General features: G+C 45.8%; 1 long non-coding RNA gene across 1 annotated transcript; it reads left to right on the forward strand.

Moving 5' to 3' along the window:
- Positions 1-1344: 1344 nt before the first annotated feature.
- On the forward strand, positions 1345-9864 carry LOC125411473 (uncharacterized). Its single transcript, XR_007235338.3, has 3 exons — positions 1345-1800; positions 7158-7268; positions 9430-9864. It is a non-coding gene; the product is annotated as an uncharacterized LOC125411473 (long non-coding RNA).
- The last annotated feature ends 11329 nt before the right edge of the window (positions 9865-21193 follow it).

The following is a 21193-nucleotide window of genomic DNA, read 5'->3' on the forward strand; positions in this document are numbered from 1 at the left end:
TCTTTAACATAGCGCTCCTTCTAACTTCATCCGCCGTCTCTTTTGCTCTCCTGACACGCACAGAGCCATGGGAGCCCCTCATCAGAAGCCACAGAGGTACAAGGGTCATTGTCTCAGAGTTTCAGGACCACAGCCAAAATAAACCTCTTAAGGTTGGCTTATCTCAGAGGCAAGCACTTGCCTAGCAAGCAAAAATCCTGGGTTCAGTGCCAGGCAGTGAAAATAAATTTTAAAAAGACAAAATAAACCCCTTTTACCTCTAGAGGAGGAGGAAATAGGAAGGCTGGAGAGATGGCGCTGTGGTTAAGAGTGTATATTGCTTTTGCAGAGGCCCGAGTTTATTTTCCAGCGCCCATGTCAGTTGGCTCACAACCATTTGTAACTCTAGATCCAGGAGATCCAATACCTCTGATCTTGTCCAACACTGCCCTCACACACACACACACACACACACACACACACACACACACACACAAACCCACACAGAGACACACACATACAAAGGTAATTATGAAAAAAATTTTAAAAAATAAGTAAATTATAGTCATGGGGAAGCGCCCACATACTTGGGTAGATTCAATCAAATTTAGATTGAAAACATTTAGGAGAAGTGGATTGCTTCTGCCCTGAACAGCACATACTTTTAGCCCTGCCATCTTGCCTTAAATAGTATTATCTAACAGTTCTTTACATAGCATTCACATTATAGTACAGGCAATTGAGAGTGACATAAAACAGAGGATATGTGTAGGGTACATTAAATGTGCCATTTGATCTAAAATACTTAAGCATCCACGGACTGTGGTATCTAAGGGTCTTAGATACTTCCTCAACAGTGAGACCAGATGCCTGATAAGAAGCAACGTAAAGAAGGAGAATTTATTTGGTTCCAGGCTTGAGAGGTCATCCTCCATTGTGGCTGGAAAGCAACGGCAGCAAAAAGCCCCTTGGGTCCACCGCCGCAGGATGCTAGCACCAGCCAGAGAGCATAGAACTGGTGTTTAGCTCTACAGCCTTGCGGGCTATCCTTCAGAAATCCTGCTTTCTCCGGTGAAGCCCCACCCCGTAAGGTTTCCTCCACCTTCCATAACTGCGCCACCATCTGGGAAGCAAGTGTTCAAACATGAGGTGGGTTTTATACTAAATCCATAAAACCAAGGGAGGCCCTGCCAGCCTTCTCCACGAGGCACTGAAAGATATCTGGACCCGGTCTCAGATGCTCTGTTATAAGCACAGGAAAATGGGCCTTCGCCTGGTTTACCCAGGCGAAGTAGAGCCCGATCACCACTGTGAAGTAGCGGGCTTATCAATGGAATCCCAAGAGCAAGAGCAAGAGACGGCAGAGTTGGCCACCGAGAACTCCACCAACCACATCCATCATCACATTTTCCTCGGGACTCCCCCAGAGAAGGGAAAGAAGCAATTATCTGTTGGCTTCGCTCAATGGGTCAAGAGCTGCCCAGTGGGGCATTAACTCACCAGTGCCAAACAGAACCTCACAGGCACAGAAACTCCAGGCAGGAAGTGAGAAGTTCACCATCCTAGCCTAAGGGTGCTGTCAGGTGAAGACTGCAAACGGCTGTACGAAGCCTGAGTGAGATGAGCCGGCTGCCAATGCTCTGGCTGCAATGCCAGAGGAGGCCAGCGGGCTGGGAAGTCCCGTGTAAGAGGATGTGTTCGATACAACTCACACCCACCGCCTGCCAAATCCTGTTTTACAACCATACTGCATCCATCTCCTCGTCTCCATTTTCACAGCCACTTCTCTGGGCGCTCATTGCCTCTTGCAACAACAAACTGGTGAGTGTGTGTATGTGCATGTATGTGTGTTCATATGTGTACACATATATACATGTGTGTGTATGCGTGCTTCTGAAGGACTGAAGTCAACCTCAGATGTTCCTTGTGCACATTTTGTTTTGAGACAGAATGGCTCACTGCCCTGGAATTTGTCCAGTAAGCTTGGATGGATGGCCTTTGAACCTGGAGTATCTGCCTATCCCTACCTCCCCAGCAGGTACGGCTGGGCAGTGGTGGTGGCGCACGCCTTTAATTCCAGCACTCAGGAGGCAGAGGCAGGCGGATCTCTGTGAGTTCGAGGCCAGCCTGGTTTACAAGAGCTAGTTCCAGGACAGGCTCTAAAGCTACAAAGAAACCCTGTCTCGAAAAACAAAAAAAAAAAAGAAAAAAAAAGAAAGAAAGAAAAGAAAAAGGGGGAGGAGGAGGAGGAGGAGGAGGAGGAGGAGGAGGAGGAGGAGGAGAAGGAGAAGGAGAAGAAGAAAGCAGGTACGTACCACCATGCCTGGCCTTTTAACAGTCTCTGTGGCACAAACTCAATTCCTTTTGATGGGTCCACCAATCACTTGACAGACTAACCTCCAGAAGGCCAGACACCCAGATAGAAGAGCTCCTGGCGTTAGTTCTCAGTCAATTCTAATCACTCCGGATCAGAAAGTAGTAATGAGATGGCCATGGGGAGTGGCACGTGACTTTAATCCCGGCACTCCAGAGGCAGAGGTAGGCAGATCTCTGTGATTTCAAGACCATCCTGGTCTACATAGCAAGTTCCAGGATAGCCAGGGTTATACAGAGAGATTTTTATCTCAAAAAGCAAAATAACAACAACGATAGTAATAATGATATGAAATTTTACAAAAGAAAGAAGCAGTGGCCATACTCACCACCACTTCTCGAAGATGCCACCCAGAGATGGGCTGCTCTGAGGACAGGGACAAGGAAAATGATGTTTCTCTCCTGGGCCAGCCTACCAAGAGATGGATATACTATCATCTGCCTGTCTGTCCCTTTCGTGGCTACAGAGGTGAAATGTTTATACTTCTGGAACTAGAAAGAGACTTTGATGAATTTGGGTCAAATAGAGAATAGCTTTCTCTCTTATTCATATGAGTTCAAAAGCGTTTTAACGTTTCCAAAATATAATCTACTCTGTAACTTCAAAGTTAATTGATTCCGTGATTGGTTCTGCCTTGCCTGGGGAAATTCATCCCCTTACATACTCTGTGAATTAAAATACTAAGCAACTTTCCATGATGTAGTTTAAAAGCTGATGATAGATCATTAAAAGGAATGTTCACGGCAGATTTTTTTTTGGCTCAATCCCGACTTATATTATGAACACATTCGCTGAGTCTGAGGCAGCTAGATCCAGGTTTCTGAGGAGGTTAGTCTCTGAATGCCACAAAGCTCGTCTACCTTAATTACTTGTAATTAGTTGTATTGTAAGCTCATGTCTGTTTAATTCATCCTAATTAGCCTCATCCTAAACAGAATGGGCGATTGTCACAGGTTGTCTTGTTACACTGATGGGAAACATCTGGAATGGATAATTAGCTCCAACGACAAACGAACTTGGGCTACAGGCTGATGTGAGTAATCACTTCGCCCCCTTGCCTTTGGGAGAAGCCAGAGACTAAAGCATAGCATAGGGTCAGAGTAAAGTCAAGCTGCCTCTTCTATATAGTATAATAGTAACGAGGTAGTTTTTGTCTTGTTGATGCTGTCCTCAAAGAGACAGGTCTGTGTGTGTGTGTGTGTGTGTGTGTGTGTGTGTGTGTGTAAGAACATAGCCACATATACCCATTTATATTTACATACATGTGTATTTGTGAGTACACCATTTATACATTTTTAATTGTTATATTTTACTTATGAGCATCGTGTGTGTGCATATGTGTGTGCATGCCTGTGTGCCTGCATGCATATATGCTTGTGTGTGTGTGTGTGTGTGTGTGTGAGAGAGAGAGAGAGAGAGAGAGAGAGAGAGAGAGAGAGAGAATACTTTTGGAGGCCAGAAGAGAATGTATGTCCTCTGGAGGTGGGATGACAGACAGCTCTGGGAACAGAACCTGAATCCTCTGGGAGATGACATCTTAAGTACTGAGCCCTCCCTCCAGAGCCCTTTTGCACACTTTTTAACTCCAGCCATTACCTTTATTGACACCAAAACACAAAGTTCACTGGTGCAATAATAAGGAGTTACCAGGACCAGACGAAGCCGCTAAAGAGGCATTCTTCCAATAACCTTGGGGTGGAAGGGGTGAGTTTTGCTATTGTTTCTTCTTCATTTCTGAGAATGATTGTCCTTGGAGGCACAGACTTCCTTTTTGGGTAAGTTTTGGCCACTGAAATTCCACAGAGGAAGAAAGAGGGCTTTAGAATGTTAAGTGGGAAAAGCAGAGCACGAAACTAGACTAGCTGCAGCCCCTGCTATGTAAACAGTATATGGAAAGAATTGCCACGAAATCTGCAGCGGTATGAGAGTGCTCACTTCTGGAGAAGTTTTCCTTCAGCCATGGAAATCTTGATTACAGAGCCACTCACTCAAATGCCACGTTGACGGGACAGAAAATGCCAAGGTTATCACTGAGAACCATTCTTTGTCTCTGGGTGGAAAACTGGAAATTGGATTCGTGTGTTGTTGTTCTGGAATCTGAAACCTTATTTGAAAGATAAGGATGCAGAATACGTGGCTCTGCACTTCTGCAAAAGCTACTTCAGCAGCGAGGACGCCATTTCTTATTGGCGAGAAAGTCTTTGAGGTTTCGCAGCGTAAAGTTCTGTAATGAATTGAGGCTTGAGGGGAGAAAACCTCAGAAACAGTCTGGTTTCCCTCCGCGGTGGTAGCAATAATAAACTTAAAAGCATTTTATGAACTGGAAAATGCTCTTAAAATGTGCTGGTAAAGGCTACAGGTGTATCACAGACTTTTTATATTATTTTACAAATTGGGGAAGCCAAGGCACACAAAACATCTGTGATCACATCACTTACCTTGGAAAAAAATTTGAAACGACCTATATATTCACCATCAACAATAAGCAAATAAGTTATAAAAATAAAGCAAGGGGCTGGAGATATGGCTCAGTGGTCAAGAGCACTTGCTCTTGCAGAGGACCCAGGTTTGGTTCCCAGAACCCACACAGTAGCTCACAACCACCTGTAACTCTAGTTCCAGAGGATCTGACCCCCTCTTCTGGCCTCCACAGGCACACTGCATGTGTGTGGTATATATAGACATACACGTAGGCAAAACACTCACACCATACATAAAATAAACTTTGAAAATAAAATACAGTAAAATGAATTGGAGTTGCAGAGATCAGCAAGAATAAGCTTCACACAGAGATTTTACTTTCTTTTGATTTGCTGGTTTTGGTTGGGTTTTTTTTTTTCCCAGACAGGGTTTCCTGTAGCCCAGCCTGACCTTGAACTCCTGAGCCTCCTGCCTCCATCACCCTATTGCTGGGCTCACAGGCATGTGCCACCATGCCCAATACAAACAGAATCTTGAAGCAGAAAATGAAGTTATATAAGAGTGTATAGAGCATGCTGTCATGTTTTAAACCATTCTAACAATATGGTATACATTGCTTTCCATAGATTAGGAAGCGAACCATGGGAACCCATGTGCCAATATTGAACTGTGTCTACCCATGAGAAGGAAGGGGCAGAGTGAGGAATGTAGGGACCAAGTCATGTTTTCTTAATTAAGCTGGGGTGTGAATGCGCTGTATTGTTCTCTCTGTGCCTTCTCTATGTGTGAAATACTTAAAATGTAATTATGCCACCTGCTTACTTGGTGTCGCCTTATCACACTTTGTCCTGTTTATCTCTCACCAGAGCCCCCTAAAAAAAGCCTTGCTACCCCAGTTTCAGAGACAAAGGCTCCTGCTCAACCCTTCAGTCTCATCCACAAGTTCACCCGACCAGCATGTGACAGAGAAAAGCCTGTCACATGGAACTGATACAGTTTCCATCTGTATCAGTTATGGTTTTCATTGCTTGTCAAACACTGGACAAGTAACAGCTCACCAGAGGCAGGGCTTATTTGGCATAGAGATCTAGAGAACAACTCAATCGTGGCAGGGAAGTTTGCTGGCAGGAGCTTGAGGTGGCTGCTCACATTGTATCTACATACAGGAAGAATGTTTGCTAGCAGGAGCTTGAGATGACTGGTCATATTGTATCCGCACACAGGAAGAAGAGAAAGATATGTTCTGGTTTTGAGATAACTTCCTGGCTTTGGTTGAGTCTAGGACTCCATCCCATGGAATGATGCCACCTCCAGTTTGGGTGGCTCTTTTACCTCAATCTAATCTGGAAACTCCCTCATAGAAAGGCCAGAGGTCTCCTAGATGATTCTAGATCCTGCCGATCACCATTAACCATCATACCATGCTGCAGCACCTCTCTCAAAGCCTCAGGAGCCTCGGTGTGGGGAAAGGTACCAGATTGCCTCTGGTTTTGTACAGTTACAATCCGTAGAGAAGACACCCAACTCGATTTTCCTCCCTGAACATCTTTGAAAGATCTGAGATTCAGCGGCGCGGCGGTGGTGGCACACGCCTTTAATCCCAGCACTCAGGAGGCAGAGACAGGTGGATCTCCATGAGCTTGAGGCCATCCTGATCTACAAAGTGAGTTCCAGAACAGCTAGGGCTATTACACAGAGAAACCATGTCTCAAAAAACCGAGAGAGAGAGAGAGAGAGAGAGAGAGAGAGAGAGAGAGAGAGAGGTCTGAGACCCAGTTTGCTAACTATTTTGCCTTTTCAACAAAGAAGGAAAAAAGCCTTGTGTTTCCGTTACTGCTTCCTAAGTCCTGCTCCGATCAAGTCCAGGCAGCACCCATCCCCTCATCAAGGAACAAGGCATAGCTGCACGTCTGTCCAGAAAGTGGCTACTTCTACAGATGGTCACAGCCTCCTCTCTTTGGTCAAGACTTTTTATCACACTATTCCCTGTCTGTGGTTTTGTGTATTTCTGTTTGTTTTGGTTGGTTGGGAGGAATGAATAGCTGGTCTTGAAGTCGGGGGGGGGGGGGGGGTAGAGACTGCATGACACAGCTCCACGTCTGGTTCATGACCTCAGCCTGGATCACACTGTCTTTTGAAGGCCAGCAGATTTTAGGGGTCCAGAACCACAAAGACCAACAGGAGAAGGTTTAAGTCCTCATCCTCCCCCGTCACTTTGGCCAGCCATTGGTCGGTCCTTCTAAGCCAGAAAGAACAGAGTTAGGTTTTATTGCTGCTGTGACATTACCACACAGAGGGCCTATTGTACAAGGGTGTCTGGTGAACTGGGAAGCCTGACTCCTGCATAGCTAAGTCGTCTAACCACTCTGTTTTGACATTGCAGAAATGCCATGGCTGGACCCAGTGTGTTCAGAAGCTCTTTGGAAAGGATGCCCATGGCATCCCAACCCAGACATCCTGTGCTGGCACCCTTGACTCCACCCCCTAGCGTTAGGTAAGTGTGGAGATGGTCACCTGAAGAAAGAAAAGCTAGTCCAGGCATTTCTCAAACCGACAGCTGGGGCATCTTCATTGTGTGCTAGGTAGCAGGGTGGGCCCACCTCTCTGAAACACAGAAGGTGGTCAGGATGAGTAAGTCTGCCCAGAGTTGGGGAATGAGACACACAGACATGACTCAGCCTCCACAGCAAGTGACCTCCGGAAATCAAAGTTCAAAGCAAGGGAAGTGGGGGTGTGGTTACTACATCACTAAAGCTATCAAGACATGAAATGATCAGTGCCTCAAACATCCTCCCCTGGTGGGACCCAGGTGACTTTATGTCACAATCACAGGCTGATCTGGGAGGCTCAGCACTCCTTAGGGCTCACACCTGTCAGGCACTAAGCCTCATGGGACAAGAACGTACTCTGTCACAAACACTACTATCACTTCATTTCCTAGGAACTGATGCATGTAAAACACAGCAGTCTTTACTTGTACATGTATGTGTGTGTGATTATATGTATGTGTGTGTGATTATGTATGCACGTGAAATCCAGAAGACCTTGGCTATCATTCCTCGGGTGCCATTCATATTTTCTTTGCTTGGTGTGGGAGGTCCTTCTGTCTATATGTTGCTTTTATTGGTTATTGAATAAAGAACTGGCTTGGCCTATAGCATGGGAGGAGGAAGGCGGAGTTAGACAGAGAAGCCATGGAGTTGCCGCTGGAGATATAGACATGCTGATTGCCGGTAAGCCACAGTCACGTGGTGATACACATATTACTAGAAATGGGTTAAGTTAATATGTAAGAGTTAGCCAATAAGAAACTAGAGCTAATGGGTCAAGCAGTGATTTAATTAATATAGTTTCTGTGTGATTATTTCGGGGCTGAGCAGCTGGGAACAAACAAGCGACCCTTCTCCTAACATTTGCTTTTCTTTTTTCTTTTTCTTCTTCTTTTTCTGAGACAAAGCCTTTTACTGGCCTAGAACGTGGAAATTAATAAGCTGAGATGGCTAGACAGAAAGCCCCAGATATCCACCTGTCTCTGCCTTCCCAGATAAAGGTTGACAAACACACCCCACCCTTTTTCTAGAGCAGGGACTGGGGACAGAAATCAGGTTCTCATATCCACGCAGCAAACGCTTTGCCCACTAATCCAGCCATCCCCCGGACTCAGCCCCTTTATGTTATTTTTAATCCCTCACAATTCATTCCTTTTACTTATCTTACAAGAAGGAAATTGCACCTCTAAGAGACTGGGTGCTGGCGTTGCCAGAAATGACTTCCTCACCTCCTCTCTGCGCCCGCTCTGGGAGAACACAACTGTGATATGCAGTCCTCTGAGCAACCTTCTCACCAACCGCGGGGATCCATCCTGCCCGCTTCCCAGGCGGCTCCCACACCTCCCTCATCGCTATTTGCCTTTGCACACCTTCGCTCTTCACCAAGCGCTTTATCCAGGTCACTGAAAGGCATTTCTCACTAAGAACATGGATCTTTATTTAACGACACACGGATCATAGAGGGAAAGAGAAAAGAAAGCATACAACAACATGGAAATCAACAACACGATGCAAGAAAGATCTCTTCGTATCATCGCAAAACCATTTTGCCATTAGGAAGCTATTTTATTTCATTTTTGGCTTTTTTTTCCATTTTGCTTGTATATGTTCAAAATACATTCCATTGTATTACACGAGGACATAAGCACACACTTGTACGTTGTACACTGAGCACAATCCTCCTCATATCCTCTCCCCCTTCCATCAGTTGCCTTTAAGAAGCGTATTCTGAAGGCAGGTGGACAGATGGCTCTGTGGTTAGAAGCATGTACTGCTCTTGCAGAAGGCTGGAGTTCAGTTCCCAGCACCCGTAACTCTAGCTCTAAAGGGTCCACTGGCCTCCTCTGGCCTCTACAGGCACCGGCACTTATGTGCACAAACCCACACACAAGCACACACGAACACCATTGAAACAAAAGTATAAGTGTTTACAAACAAATAGCTATGTACCTGAATTAAACAATATGCTGTTGTACCATGTAATGAGACCAGTGAGTCGTATGTTTGATCAGTGAAACCCTTAATAAATCGTTCAGTGATGGGGAGGTAAGTAAAGCGGTCCTCATCTTATTTCACTTCGACATTTGATTTTTGTGTCTCACATAGCAATGCAGAATGGAAGGAAGGCATCACTGGAGACCTGGTCTTACTTTCCGATTCCACATGTCAAACATGCAGACGCCGTGCTGCAGAACAATCTTTTTATACACTATGAATATGTATTACTCTCATCGGCTAATAAAGAGCTCACTGGCCCGTCGCTGGGCAGGAGGGGGTTGGGCAGGAGAGCCGGACTAGGAGGATGCTGGGAAGGAGAAGGGCAGAGTCTGAGGAGTCACCAGCAGACGCAAAGAAAACAGGATGTGTAGAAAACGAGGTAACGAGCCCTGAGCCACGTGGCAGAGGGTCGATAAGAAATATGGGTTAATTTAAATGTAAGAGTTAGCCAGTAACAAGCCTAAGCTATTAGCTGAAAAAAATGTAATTTATTATAAACCTCAGTGTGTTTATTTGGGAACTGCTGGCAGGATACAGAAACTTCCTCCTGGGGCTGGAGAGATGGCTCAGTGGTTAAGAGTATTGCCTGCTCTTCCAAAGGTCCTGAGTTCAATTCCCAGCAACCACATGGTGGCTCACAACCATCTGTAATGGGGTCTGGTGCCCTCTTCTGGCCTGCAGACATACACATGGACAGAATATTGTATACATAATAAATAAATATTTTAAAAAAAAGAAACTTCCTCCTATAACACCATTTATAAAATTTTCTTAGTAAATTTTTATCTTTTTTTTTTTTTTTTGAGACAGTGTTTCTCTGTATAACAGTCCTGGCTGTCCTGGAACTCATTCTGTAGACGAGACTAGCCTCAAACTCATATTGATCTGCCTGCCTCTACTTCTCAAGTGCCAGGATTAAAGGTGTGCACCACCACTGCCTGGCTTTAAAACATTTGTTGTTGTTGTTGTTGTTGTTGTTGTTGTTGTTGTTGTTGTTGTTATTTTGGGTGGGGGAGGGTTTTGTAAATTTTCATCTTTATGCCTCTCAGTTACCTCAAACTAATTGGAAAATGGCAGATCTGTTTTTAAAATATGTATTTTTAATTATGTACATGTATGTGTTTCTGTATAGGGCAAATAAATGTGACACCCAAAAGAGGGTGTCAAGCTCCCCAGAGTTGGAGTGACAGATGGTCGTGAGCCACCTGACACAGATGCTAAGAACTGAACTCAGATTCTCTGAAAGAGCAGTGAGCGCTCTCAACCGCTGAGCCATTGTGTGGCCTCCTCAGTGTGTATTTTTAACACACTGACTCATAAGATTTGTGAAAGTGTTCATTTGGACAATTACTTCACAGGCTAGAAATTTTGGTAAGTGGGGCTGCTGATGTGGCTGGGTTGGCAGAATGAAAGAGCCAGGGTGGTGGGGACATGGCTCAGGTGGTAGAGCACTCGCCCAGCATGCACCAAGAAAGCCCTGGGTTCCATTCCCAGTACCGCACAACCAGGCATGGTGCAAACCAGACCTAGGGATGTAATCCCAGGCCTGGGGCAAGAGAAGGTATGGAAGAGGAGTAGAGGCAGGAGGATCCAAATCTCAAGATCATCTCCAACTACGTATTAAATTTGAGGCCAACCTAGACCACATGAGATCCAGATCTGGGGGGAAGGGGCCGTGTGGACGGAGGGAGAATGGGAGAGGGGAGATGATCCCGCTGCTACAAGCACTTGCCACTAATCCAGCCAACCCGATTCTAGCCTCAGAATCTACATAGCGAAAAGAGAGACCCCACCCTCCAGAGTTGTCCTCTGACTAACACACGTGCACATGGCATGTACATTCACATACGTGCACACACAGGAAAGAAAGTAAGGTTTGTTTTCAAGTTTAGGTGCACAGATGCTATAATTTTATCTCTTAAAAGTTTGATGTTTGTTCACACTTGTGTATGAGTGTACACACATTATGTGCACATGCCTATATACATGTATTGTACAGATGCATGCATCCTGAGAACAGGAAAGGTGTCAGGCATCTCCTTTACCATTCTCTGCCAGTTTCCACTCAGTAGATCATGAGACAGCTGACCAATCCATGGTTTCCATTCAGTAGGTCATTAGAGAGCTGACCAATCCATTGTTTCTTTAAAAATCACTAAAAGTGGGGGGGGGGCATAAAAACGGCTCAGTGGGTAAAGGTGATTGCTACGAAGTCTAATAACCTGCATTCAATCTCTGGATCTGACAGGGTGAAAAGAGAGAACTAATTCCTGTAAACTGACCTCTGATTCCCACATATGCAACATGCGACATATGCACTGCATTTCCATACACACAAGTGAGAGAAAAAGAGAGAGAGAGAGAGAGAGAGAGAGAGAGAGAGAGAGAGAGAATCACAAAAAGACCTCTACAGGAATCACACTCTTAGATCCAAATCCAAACAACAGATTTCTTCTTCTTCTTCTTCTTCTTCTTCTTCTTCTTCTTCTTCTTCTTCTTCTTCTTCTTCTTCTTCTTCTTCTTCTTCTTTCTCTTCTTCTTCTACATTCAAATGAGCATCTGCTGGCGGGATAATAAAATGCAAACGGGATGTTGATACTCATTAACAGGAAAGACCAAAGTTTTGCTTTCGAGTATAAAAATGAACTTTGAAGGGAACAGAGCCCATCTTGACTATCGATCACCAAGCACTATAGAAATTACATTTTCTATGAAATCCCTTCTCACAGACCAGATACATAAGCACGCCTCCAAGACACTGGAAAGGCTGCCACGCTGCTCCCTATGACCTTGCTCCCAAGGAGGTGCACCAGCGTGAGTTCCTGTGATACCTGCTCTGTACTGGCTCCTCATACCCTGATCCCAGTCCTGTGGACCCGTCATTGTTACATGGCAGCCCTGGTACATAAACCTTCAGAGTCCAAGCAGTTGGGCTGATCCCAAAGTTTACATCTTATCCATAAGAGACAGCCATTCTGGGGCTGGAGAGATGGCTCAGTGGTTAAGAGCATTGCCTGCTCTTCCAAAGGTCCTGAGTTCAATTCCCGGCAACCACATGGTGGCTCACAACCATCTGTAATGAGGTCTGGTGCCCTCTTCTGGCCTGCAGACATACACACAGACAGAATGTTGTATACATAGTACATAAATAAATATAATTAAAAAAAAGAGAGAGACAGCCATTCTGTAGGCTGCATTATAGACCGGTCCTTTCGGAGACAAAGTTTCCTTCCTCCATATCTAGAGACCATCTGAATCCAGGGGTACTACTTCCTCTGCCACCTCTTTACCCCCTGAACTATCTCAGTTCCCAGCTCCCTCTTCTTCGTGTGTGACTGTGCAGGTGTGGCCAATGAGCCACCTATTTCTCCATTACTAGCATTCTAATCAAAATCATCTAGAAATATTCTATCTGGTCCAACCAAGTGCATTATTATTGTATGATACACTATGTGGTCCTTGTCTTCATCCTTGGGGCCAGAACTGTGGTATATGCCCTACGTTCTGACCACTGGATAGGTCTTTCCTATCAGTCAAGCTGTAGGGAACAGGAGATCCTAAGTGCCAATGAAGGACTAGACATCACTGCACTGATGTGGATATCCAGGAGTCAGCCAAAAAGATGGCTACCACTGGGTATCTAGAGAACCCAGAGTAAAACAGTGGTGTGACCAGTTATATGTCTATTTTCCATAAACTGTCACTTTGGGGTAGGTTGCATATAAAGATGCCCTTGAGGTCAGAGGCAGGTACCTCTTTGCTGTCATCTTTTGCTTTCTTCAATCAACCTGTGTACCAACCTACATGTGCATCTGTGCCTGCCTGTGTGCAGCCTGTATATACCAGTGTGTGCCTGGGTATTTGCCAGGTCAATGATGATAAATGGTTACCTTAATGTAGCAAAGAGAGAATGGTATCTATATTATTCACAATCTGAATTACTTTTTCTTGTTCTTCAGGATAGATATCAGGGCAATGAGAGAAGTCAGAGGAAATCAATACTCACTGACACAAGCAGTTCTTGCTGTTTTAGGATCCCCCAATATGAACTGAGAAGGAAGTGGGGGGAAAAAAAGGTAATAAAGTTGTACCTGTCTGAGACTCCCCTACTATTGCTCCCCGACTTCTCTGGCCCCACTTCCCTCTCTTGGTTTGATATCATGTTTACAGACAAGCTCTCATATAGCCCAGGCTTACTTCAAACTGGCTGCAAAGCCAAGGATGACCTGAAAGTCCCAATTCTCCTGCTTCTACAGGTGTATACCATGTCCAGCTTTAGGCAGATACTAGAGGTGAAACCCAGAGCTTCGTGTATGCTGAGCAAGCACTCTGCCTACTGAGCTGCCCACACTCAACATCTCTGCGGTAGGGAATTCCTCTCCCTACCACAGTTGGGCTCAGCTCTACAGGTGATTGCTAAGACATGTTATCATATTGTGTCCCAACACCTGTGCTACGGGACAGTTCGCAGGTCGGGCAAGGAGCTGGAGATGGAAACACATACATACACGGACGGAGACACAGGTCATCCTTGAAATAAGAATGCCAATTTTATTGGGTTCCAGGGCAGCTTATATAAGGGCTCTCCTTGACTAATGGCCACACCCTAGCTCTTGGGACTTTTCAGCTGCAAGCCCACCAGAAACAACTCCCCTGCCCTCAGGAAATCACGAGGGTCTCACAGAGCAGCTGCAAGCATAGGAAAACAAGGTGTTTACTCCGGCAGGCAGGGGGTCACAGGAAATTCAGGGACTGAGGGTCTGCGGGCCCCAACACATATTTCTATACAGTAAGTTTTCCTGGAAGAATCCGAAGAACGATCACAGAACCGACTGTGAGCAGCTTCAGAGACAGAGGTTCTCTTCTCCCCAGTGGCCCTGACCCAGGTTCCTAAGGCTTAAGGATGTGAATATCGGATGAAGGACAGCTGAGCAGCCGCTAAACCTCTGTTTAAAAGGCTGTAAGTCTCTGCTGTCCATGGGTTCATCTTAAAGTCTTGACAACCAGGACATTTACTCAAGACACTTGGGAAGGAAAATTTACCAAAGGACGCTACTCGTAAATATGAGAAACTGGGAGTTCAGGGACTTAGCCAGAACACTGAGAAATCATGAACCATGCCCAGGACGTGAGAGCTGAATCTCCCACGGAAAAAGCACCAAACCCAAGCTGTTTCCAGCGTGGCAGATTAAAAATAGAGCATGCCCCCCAGCCTCTCCTAGCCAAACTCACGGGGAAGATAGCCAGCAGTTAAGGCAGTATCGGGAAGGTCAGCCTCTGGGCACAGCCCAGGGCGAGACTGGGTGGTAAGAGAGGCCAAAAACAGTGCCTCACACCCGGAACCACCAACCCAGCTGAGGGCCAGTCTTTGATGCTTTCATGCTTCCTCAGGCCAGTCTTTGTTCCTGGCAGAAACAGAATCCTCCTCACGGTTGGAGGGGTGGGCTACTCTCTCTACTTGCGCCAACATTTCTACAAAGCTGCTTGCTTCCTATGTCCACTGGGAATTGCTCATGCTTCAATAAATTCATTTTAGTGGTGAAACCTGAAAACACAAACATCATAATAATCTCTATTTTTTTTTTCCATTTTTGAAATTCACCTTCTCCAGAAAAGGAAACTCTTGCCGGTTCAATTGCAAAGGTCGTTTGTTTAAAACGTGAACTATTTTAGAGGACATCAAAGCGGTATCGAGTATTCAGATGTTTTCAGCTCAATACCACAAATATTTAGTGAGCAACCGATTGACTTTAAGGCATCCTGGAAAATTCAAGGATAAATCATAGATGGTGTCTAGCCCTTCCCCCAGGAACGGTAAGACAGCTGTCCGAAGACAGACTGTGATATATGTTCTCATAAAGATTGCTTGGTTCTCGGAGATAGCCTCTGGGGACTTAGGAGAATCTGAATATGGGTAGAACTTGGATCAATGGAATTCTTAAAGGAACAAGGAGCTGGAGGGGTACTTTATGTTGTGGTCTAAATGCTTGCCCTTTAACACTCATGTTGACGTTTGATTAGCACTGTGACGGTATTAGAAAGATGCGCTGGCTGGTTTTACATCAACTTGGCACAAGCTACCGTCACTGGAGAAGAGAAAGCCTCAATTGAGAAAATGCTTCCATAACATCAGGCTGCAGGCAAGCCTATAGAGTAGTTTAATTAGTAATTGATGTGGGAGGGCCCACTGTGGGCGGGGCCATCCCCGGGTGGTGGTTCTATAAGAAAGCAGGCTGAGCAAGTCACCTAGAACAAGCCAGTAAGCAGCTCCCCTCCCTGGCCTCTGAGTCGGCTCCCGCCTCCAGACTCCTGTCCTGTTTGAGTCCTTGGCCTGGCTTCCTTTGATGACTAACAGTGACGTCCCGAAGTTGCTTTGGTCCTGGTGTTTTCATTGCAGCTATGGTCACCCTGACTAGGACAAAGGGGACACTCTGAGTGATGATTGGTCCACAAGGACCCTGATGCTACAGCAAAAAGACCTTCACCAATGCTGGCAACACTGGTCTTGGATTTTTTTTCCATTCTATGGAACTGTGAGCCGATAAATTTCAGTTAATCACAAGTTATTCATCTGTGGTAGTCTGTGTCTGATACACAAATGGACTGGACTTCAAGTACAGGAAGTATCCCTCTAGTTAAACTGTATTCCCAGATCAGGGTTTGTTAACTCAGTGACTTTAGCACTACTCAGATGCAAAATTTAAAAAAAAAAAAGATGACGAGTTCTTTTTTATCAATTTTTTTTATTTTTTTATTGCACTATCTATCCATAAGATGGCAAATTCTAACTTACGACAGTGGCAATGTCTACCTCAAAATCTCAAATTAATAAGCACACCTCCCCCATCAGAACTGCAATCGCAGCTCAGTCAAAAGTGTTCCTGGTGCCAAAGGCCTATGTGACTCAGAAACAGTTTTGAGCTGGCTTAAAACTTCTGAAAAAAAAAATCTTTCCTGAAAGACTTTCGCCATTGTGCAGAAAAAGAGGGAAATTGGGCAATTCCATTTGCTTCAGCTCCAGCTCAGCACTGCTCCAGGGGGCAAAATTGCAAAAATAGACAAGAGTGAGAATTGAATTTTCCATGATGGTTGTCAATCCTGTCGTGAGAATTTATGGGAGAGTAAAAAATTATTAAAGCCAAAGGGAGCGTTTAGGAGGACGGAGTCTCTTTATTCCCACAGGATATTGCCATCTCAAACAGTACCAAATGCAATCAGCGCCAAATGCGTAGTGATGAAAATGTAATTTTAAACATTTCTCTTCAATATTATGCTTCCAGACTGTTCCCTCGGGCATGGCCCCCTCTGAATGGTATCAGTTACCATACTGCACAGCGCCCCTGCTGTGCACCAGCCACCATCCTAAGTGCTTAGAGAAATCCATCTCGTCCTCCACTTAGCCGATGGGGAAACCGAGACACAGAGGAGAAACTTGTGTAAGGTCGCTCAGCATCTAGGCTGCTAGGAGGGACAGACCAAACACAAAGTGCCCAGATGAGTTTAAATTTCATGTAAACAACCCATAAAATTTTAGTTTAAGCATTTTCCACAGTAGTTAGGGAAGGCTTCGACTAAAAGGTGTTTATATGCTATTTGAAATTCAAATTCATCTAGGAAGTCTCTATTTTTACCTGCTACACCTGAGAAGTTGTTGCTAGCCACAAACAGACTCAAGGGACCTCTAACTAAGAACATCAGGGAGCTCTTGAGGCCATGGACTTCGGAGCATGTCCTCGTGATGGTAAATTATGACATTAGTTTATTGAACACTTTCTTATCATGTGTCCCAATATAGACATTTCCCTCAACCCTTCCAAGCCGTGGGGATTAATCTCCATTGTCAACTCAATGAAAGCTAGAGTTACCTAGGAGAACAACCTCTGGGCATCCCTGTGGGAGACTCTCCCTTAGGTCAATAGAGTTGGGAAGACTTTCCCGATACAGTTAACACTATCCCCCAGGCTGTATAAAAATGAGAAAAGAGGCAGGGCTTACTGGCCCACATCTTTAATCCCAGCACTCAGGAGGCAGAGGCAGTTGGATCTCTGTGAATTTGAGGTCAGCTTGGTCAAGTTCAGCTTAGTGAGTTCCAGGACAGCCAGGTCCATATAGTACTATCCTGTCTCAAAAAGAAAAATTAAATGGTTAACTAATATTCAAAACAAATCCCGAAAAAAATGGAAGAAGAAAAAAGAAGAAAAAAGACACGCTAGGGCTGCAGAGATGCTCAGTGGTCAAGAGCACTCGCACCTCTTGATGGAGACCTGATTTCAGTTCCTAGCGCCCACATGGCCACCCACAACAATTTGTCTCTCGAGTTCTAGGGAATCTGAGGCCCTCTTCCATTTTCTAAGGGCACCAGACACACATTTGCTGCACACTTGAGCTGCACCCATGCAGGGAAACACCTGAAAACAGAAATTTAAAGTCAAAGAGAGAGAAAGCTAGCTGCAACAGTGGTCCTCACTCTCTACTTCCAGACCAGAGTCGTGATGTCATCAGCTGCCCAACTTCCCCACTGTGAGGGACTGTCACTTCCCTGGCACTCTGGCCAGACTACATCCTTCCTCCCTCTTAGTGGTTCTGACGGGCTATTTTGTCACAGAAAAAAAGGAAAATAACTAAAACGCAAGGGTTCTACAGCCTTAAGCCCATTTTACAGACAGGACGATTGAACCGGCTGCATTCTTTCATGAAACTGGGAAGGACTGATGCCTGAGAGGCCCAGCAAGCATCCCATGCCACCTCAATGATATCTGTTCTGCGCTAAGAGGTTGAAATCACTGTTATGTCCAAATAGGTGCCTCTCAGAGACTTCAAACCGCCCTCTTTGATTTAAACCGTGAGTTTAACTCATAGGGTTGTCACTAAGTCACTTTTCTCTCTGGGCTGTTTCTTGCTGCTGTTTGCTCACAGGTTGGTTTCCACCATGATAAAGTCCCTCACCACACAGGTCCCCATCCTCTCCCGGGCTCTACGATGGCTGCTGTTTGCTCTTCTTCACTCTTCACAAGCAGTAAATGATTCTCACTATGCACTGTCACGAGACACCCTTCAGGCTCTGTCTCGGTGATTTCCAGGTCCCGGTGCTCTCCACATCCAGCCCCATGCTACCCTCGTCTCCCCTTGGTAGCCAGTCCTTGCATGGATTCTTGGTTCAGCTCCTGAACTTTGCTCTTTACGGAGTCTTAATTAGCCCTTCATTTAACGTCCTTCCCCTGAAGACTCATAGCTCTGTATCCTCAGAGCATCGTTATCTAGCCATCTTCTCAAGTTCGCGGACACCATAAAACTGTCTCTGCATCCGCATTCTCAGTTGTCCACCAGGCTTTCCATTTCCGGTGGACCAGAAACCTCAGAGCTGCTTTCTGGCTCTACTCTCTCATCTGTTGGACCAGATTCTACTGTTTTACCCCTGCAGATAATTTACAGATGGCGTTCCATCCTCTCATTCCTGTTTCCTTTAAGTTCATCCTGGCATAAATCACTTGAGTAGGCTCTCAGCTGCCCTCCTTGCCTTCTGTACCCTCTTGTTTTTATCAGCGGTGAAAAGCCCTCCTTCGAGAGGAACTCACTGCACTTCTCCTCAGAGCTGGCGAGAGCATTCTCTCTGCCAGAACCGCCTCTAGATCCTCCGAGAAATCATGGAACTCACAGGAAACATCACAAAATAGGGTAAGCTTCCTTTTTAAAATATATCTTTTAATCTTTTATTTTGATGTGGAAGGGTGTTCTACCTGCGTTGTGTGTCTGGGCACCACATTCATGCAGTGCTCTCGGAAGTCAGAAATGGGTATCAGATCCCCTGTGAGAGCCGTTACAGATGGCTGTGAGCAGCCATGTGGGTGCTGGGGATTGAACTCAGATCCTCTGGCTGAGTAGCCGGTGCTCTTAACCAGTGAGCCATCTCTCCAGCTTCTAGTGTTAGCTTTTTGAATAAATGAAAGTTGTTAAGTCCTGAAAAAAAAAAATTCTATGGAGGATGTAGTCACAAGGTCAGAGGTTTTTAGCGAAAGGAGAAACGTCAGCAGTGTGGAGAAAAGCATTCCAAGAAAACGAGAAAGGGAGCCAGACTGAGCGAAGACTGGAAACCTTCGGGGGGGGGGGGGGGGGAGCTGGGATGGTAAAGATGGAAGGGGGAAGCTGTGTAGACAAACAGAACAAATCAGAAAGAAGTTACCTGCTGAGCTTAGAGAAGTTCACAAGTCTAAACCATGGCGGGTGAAAAAGAGTATGCGAAGGCGAAGTTGGCAATTTGGATGAGTTCATAAGGAGCCACTGAATACTTTGGAACAACACAGGGAAGCCGGCAAAGCACTGTCTTGGGGTTCTGAGGCCAAAGACCAGACTCGGCGTGCTACCCCAGTATCATGTCAGAAGTCGTAAAGCACGCTGGTTAATGCCATCCAGTCCTCGTCAGGGAGGAAACCGAGCCCGGGAAGAGCAAATGGGAACGAAGCAGAGAGATAGAAGCTGCAGACTGCACAGGAAACGGCTCTGATGAGCAGGAACTGGGCCATGCCACATCCTCATCAGCACCCAGGCCGTTCTGCAGATGAGAGCAAAAGCCGATGCTGGGCGGAGAGACACACACTAGTGGTACAGCAGCCCTAGTCCTCCTGTAAAATAATAACAGGGCTGGGACGTCGATCGGGTGATAGCGTTCTTACTGAGCCTACGCAAAACCCTGCTTTCAACCCCAGCCCCGCAGGACCCCAGCTTGATAACAAACACCTGAGATCACAGCACTCAGGAAGCAGAGGCAGGATGGAAACTTCAAGATCAAGGTTAGTTTTCTCTTGGTGGTGACATCAGGGGCGGGGCGGTATTTTGACTCATGGCCCATTGTGGTGAAGGCACGGTGACAGGAGACAACTGGTCCCATTGCGTCTGCGGTCAGGAAGCCGAGACAGGTGCTCAGTTCACCTTCTCCTTTTCATTATATCCAAGACCCCACACCAGCCCAAAGAATGGTGCCACCCACAGTTAGGGTAGGTCCCCCACCTCAATAAGCCCAATCTAAAAAAGAAAAAAAATCCTCACAGACGTGCCCAGAGATTTATTTCCTTGGTGACTTTAAACCTATCAAGTTGACAGTATCATTACCAACCGTCAAATATCGCCGGCTACCTAGGGAGCTGGAGGCCAGCCTGGACCACGTGGAACTCTGTCTCAAAAATGAAAACAAGTAATGACAATAGTAATACTAGCAGAAACAATCACTTACATCAGTCCCCTGCTGCGAGGGTGTCCTGAGCTTTGCTCCCGTGAAACTCAGCTGTTAAACTACTGAAATTCGCTCATACAGACTGGCAAACAGCCAATTTCCTGTGCTCTCTTAGGGATCCTAATGTCCTCTTCTAGAGGCTTTGGTGCCCTGCCCTGAAGAGCTAAAAACACAAAAAGGGCCTTTAGGACTCCTGCCCTGTGTTATAATTCAGTGCCACTGACCCCCCTAAGTATTTGGAAACTTGTCTCTATCTCGCCCATTAGGCTACTTAAGCCTTACGCTATTCTTGTATTCTGGGAGAAAAGACTGAGACTCAAAAATGCCAGAGACTCCACCAAGATTCCATCTCCCAGGCAGCTGGACACAGAGTTGATGGGCCTACAGTCTAAGTCCCTAGTCCTCAACAAGGGGAGATTTTACGCTGAAGAGTGATGTGGGACCTAAGTTTGGATTAGCTGGCCACACTAAAGAAATCAACACAGGAAGCAGAATCAGCAGAAACCTTCTGTTTTCATGGCAGAGAAATGTACTGAGGATGTCAGGCCCTTCAGTGCGCAATCCATGCAGGCTGCTGAGCGTCTGCGGAGAGCAGCGAGTCAGAGGGGACACTCAGTGGGGACTGCCATGGCTTCACCCTTCAGA

Source organism: Myodes glareolus, chromosome 18 (assembly GCF_982192425.1).
Source record: "Myodes glareolus chromosome 18, mMyoGla1.1, whole genome shotgun sequence".
Taxonomy (NCBI): domain Eukaryota; kingdom Metazoa; phylum Chordata; class Mammalia; order Rodentia; family Cricetidae; genus Myodes; species Myodes glareolus.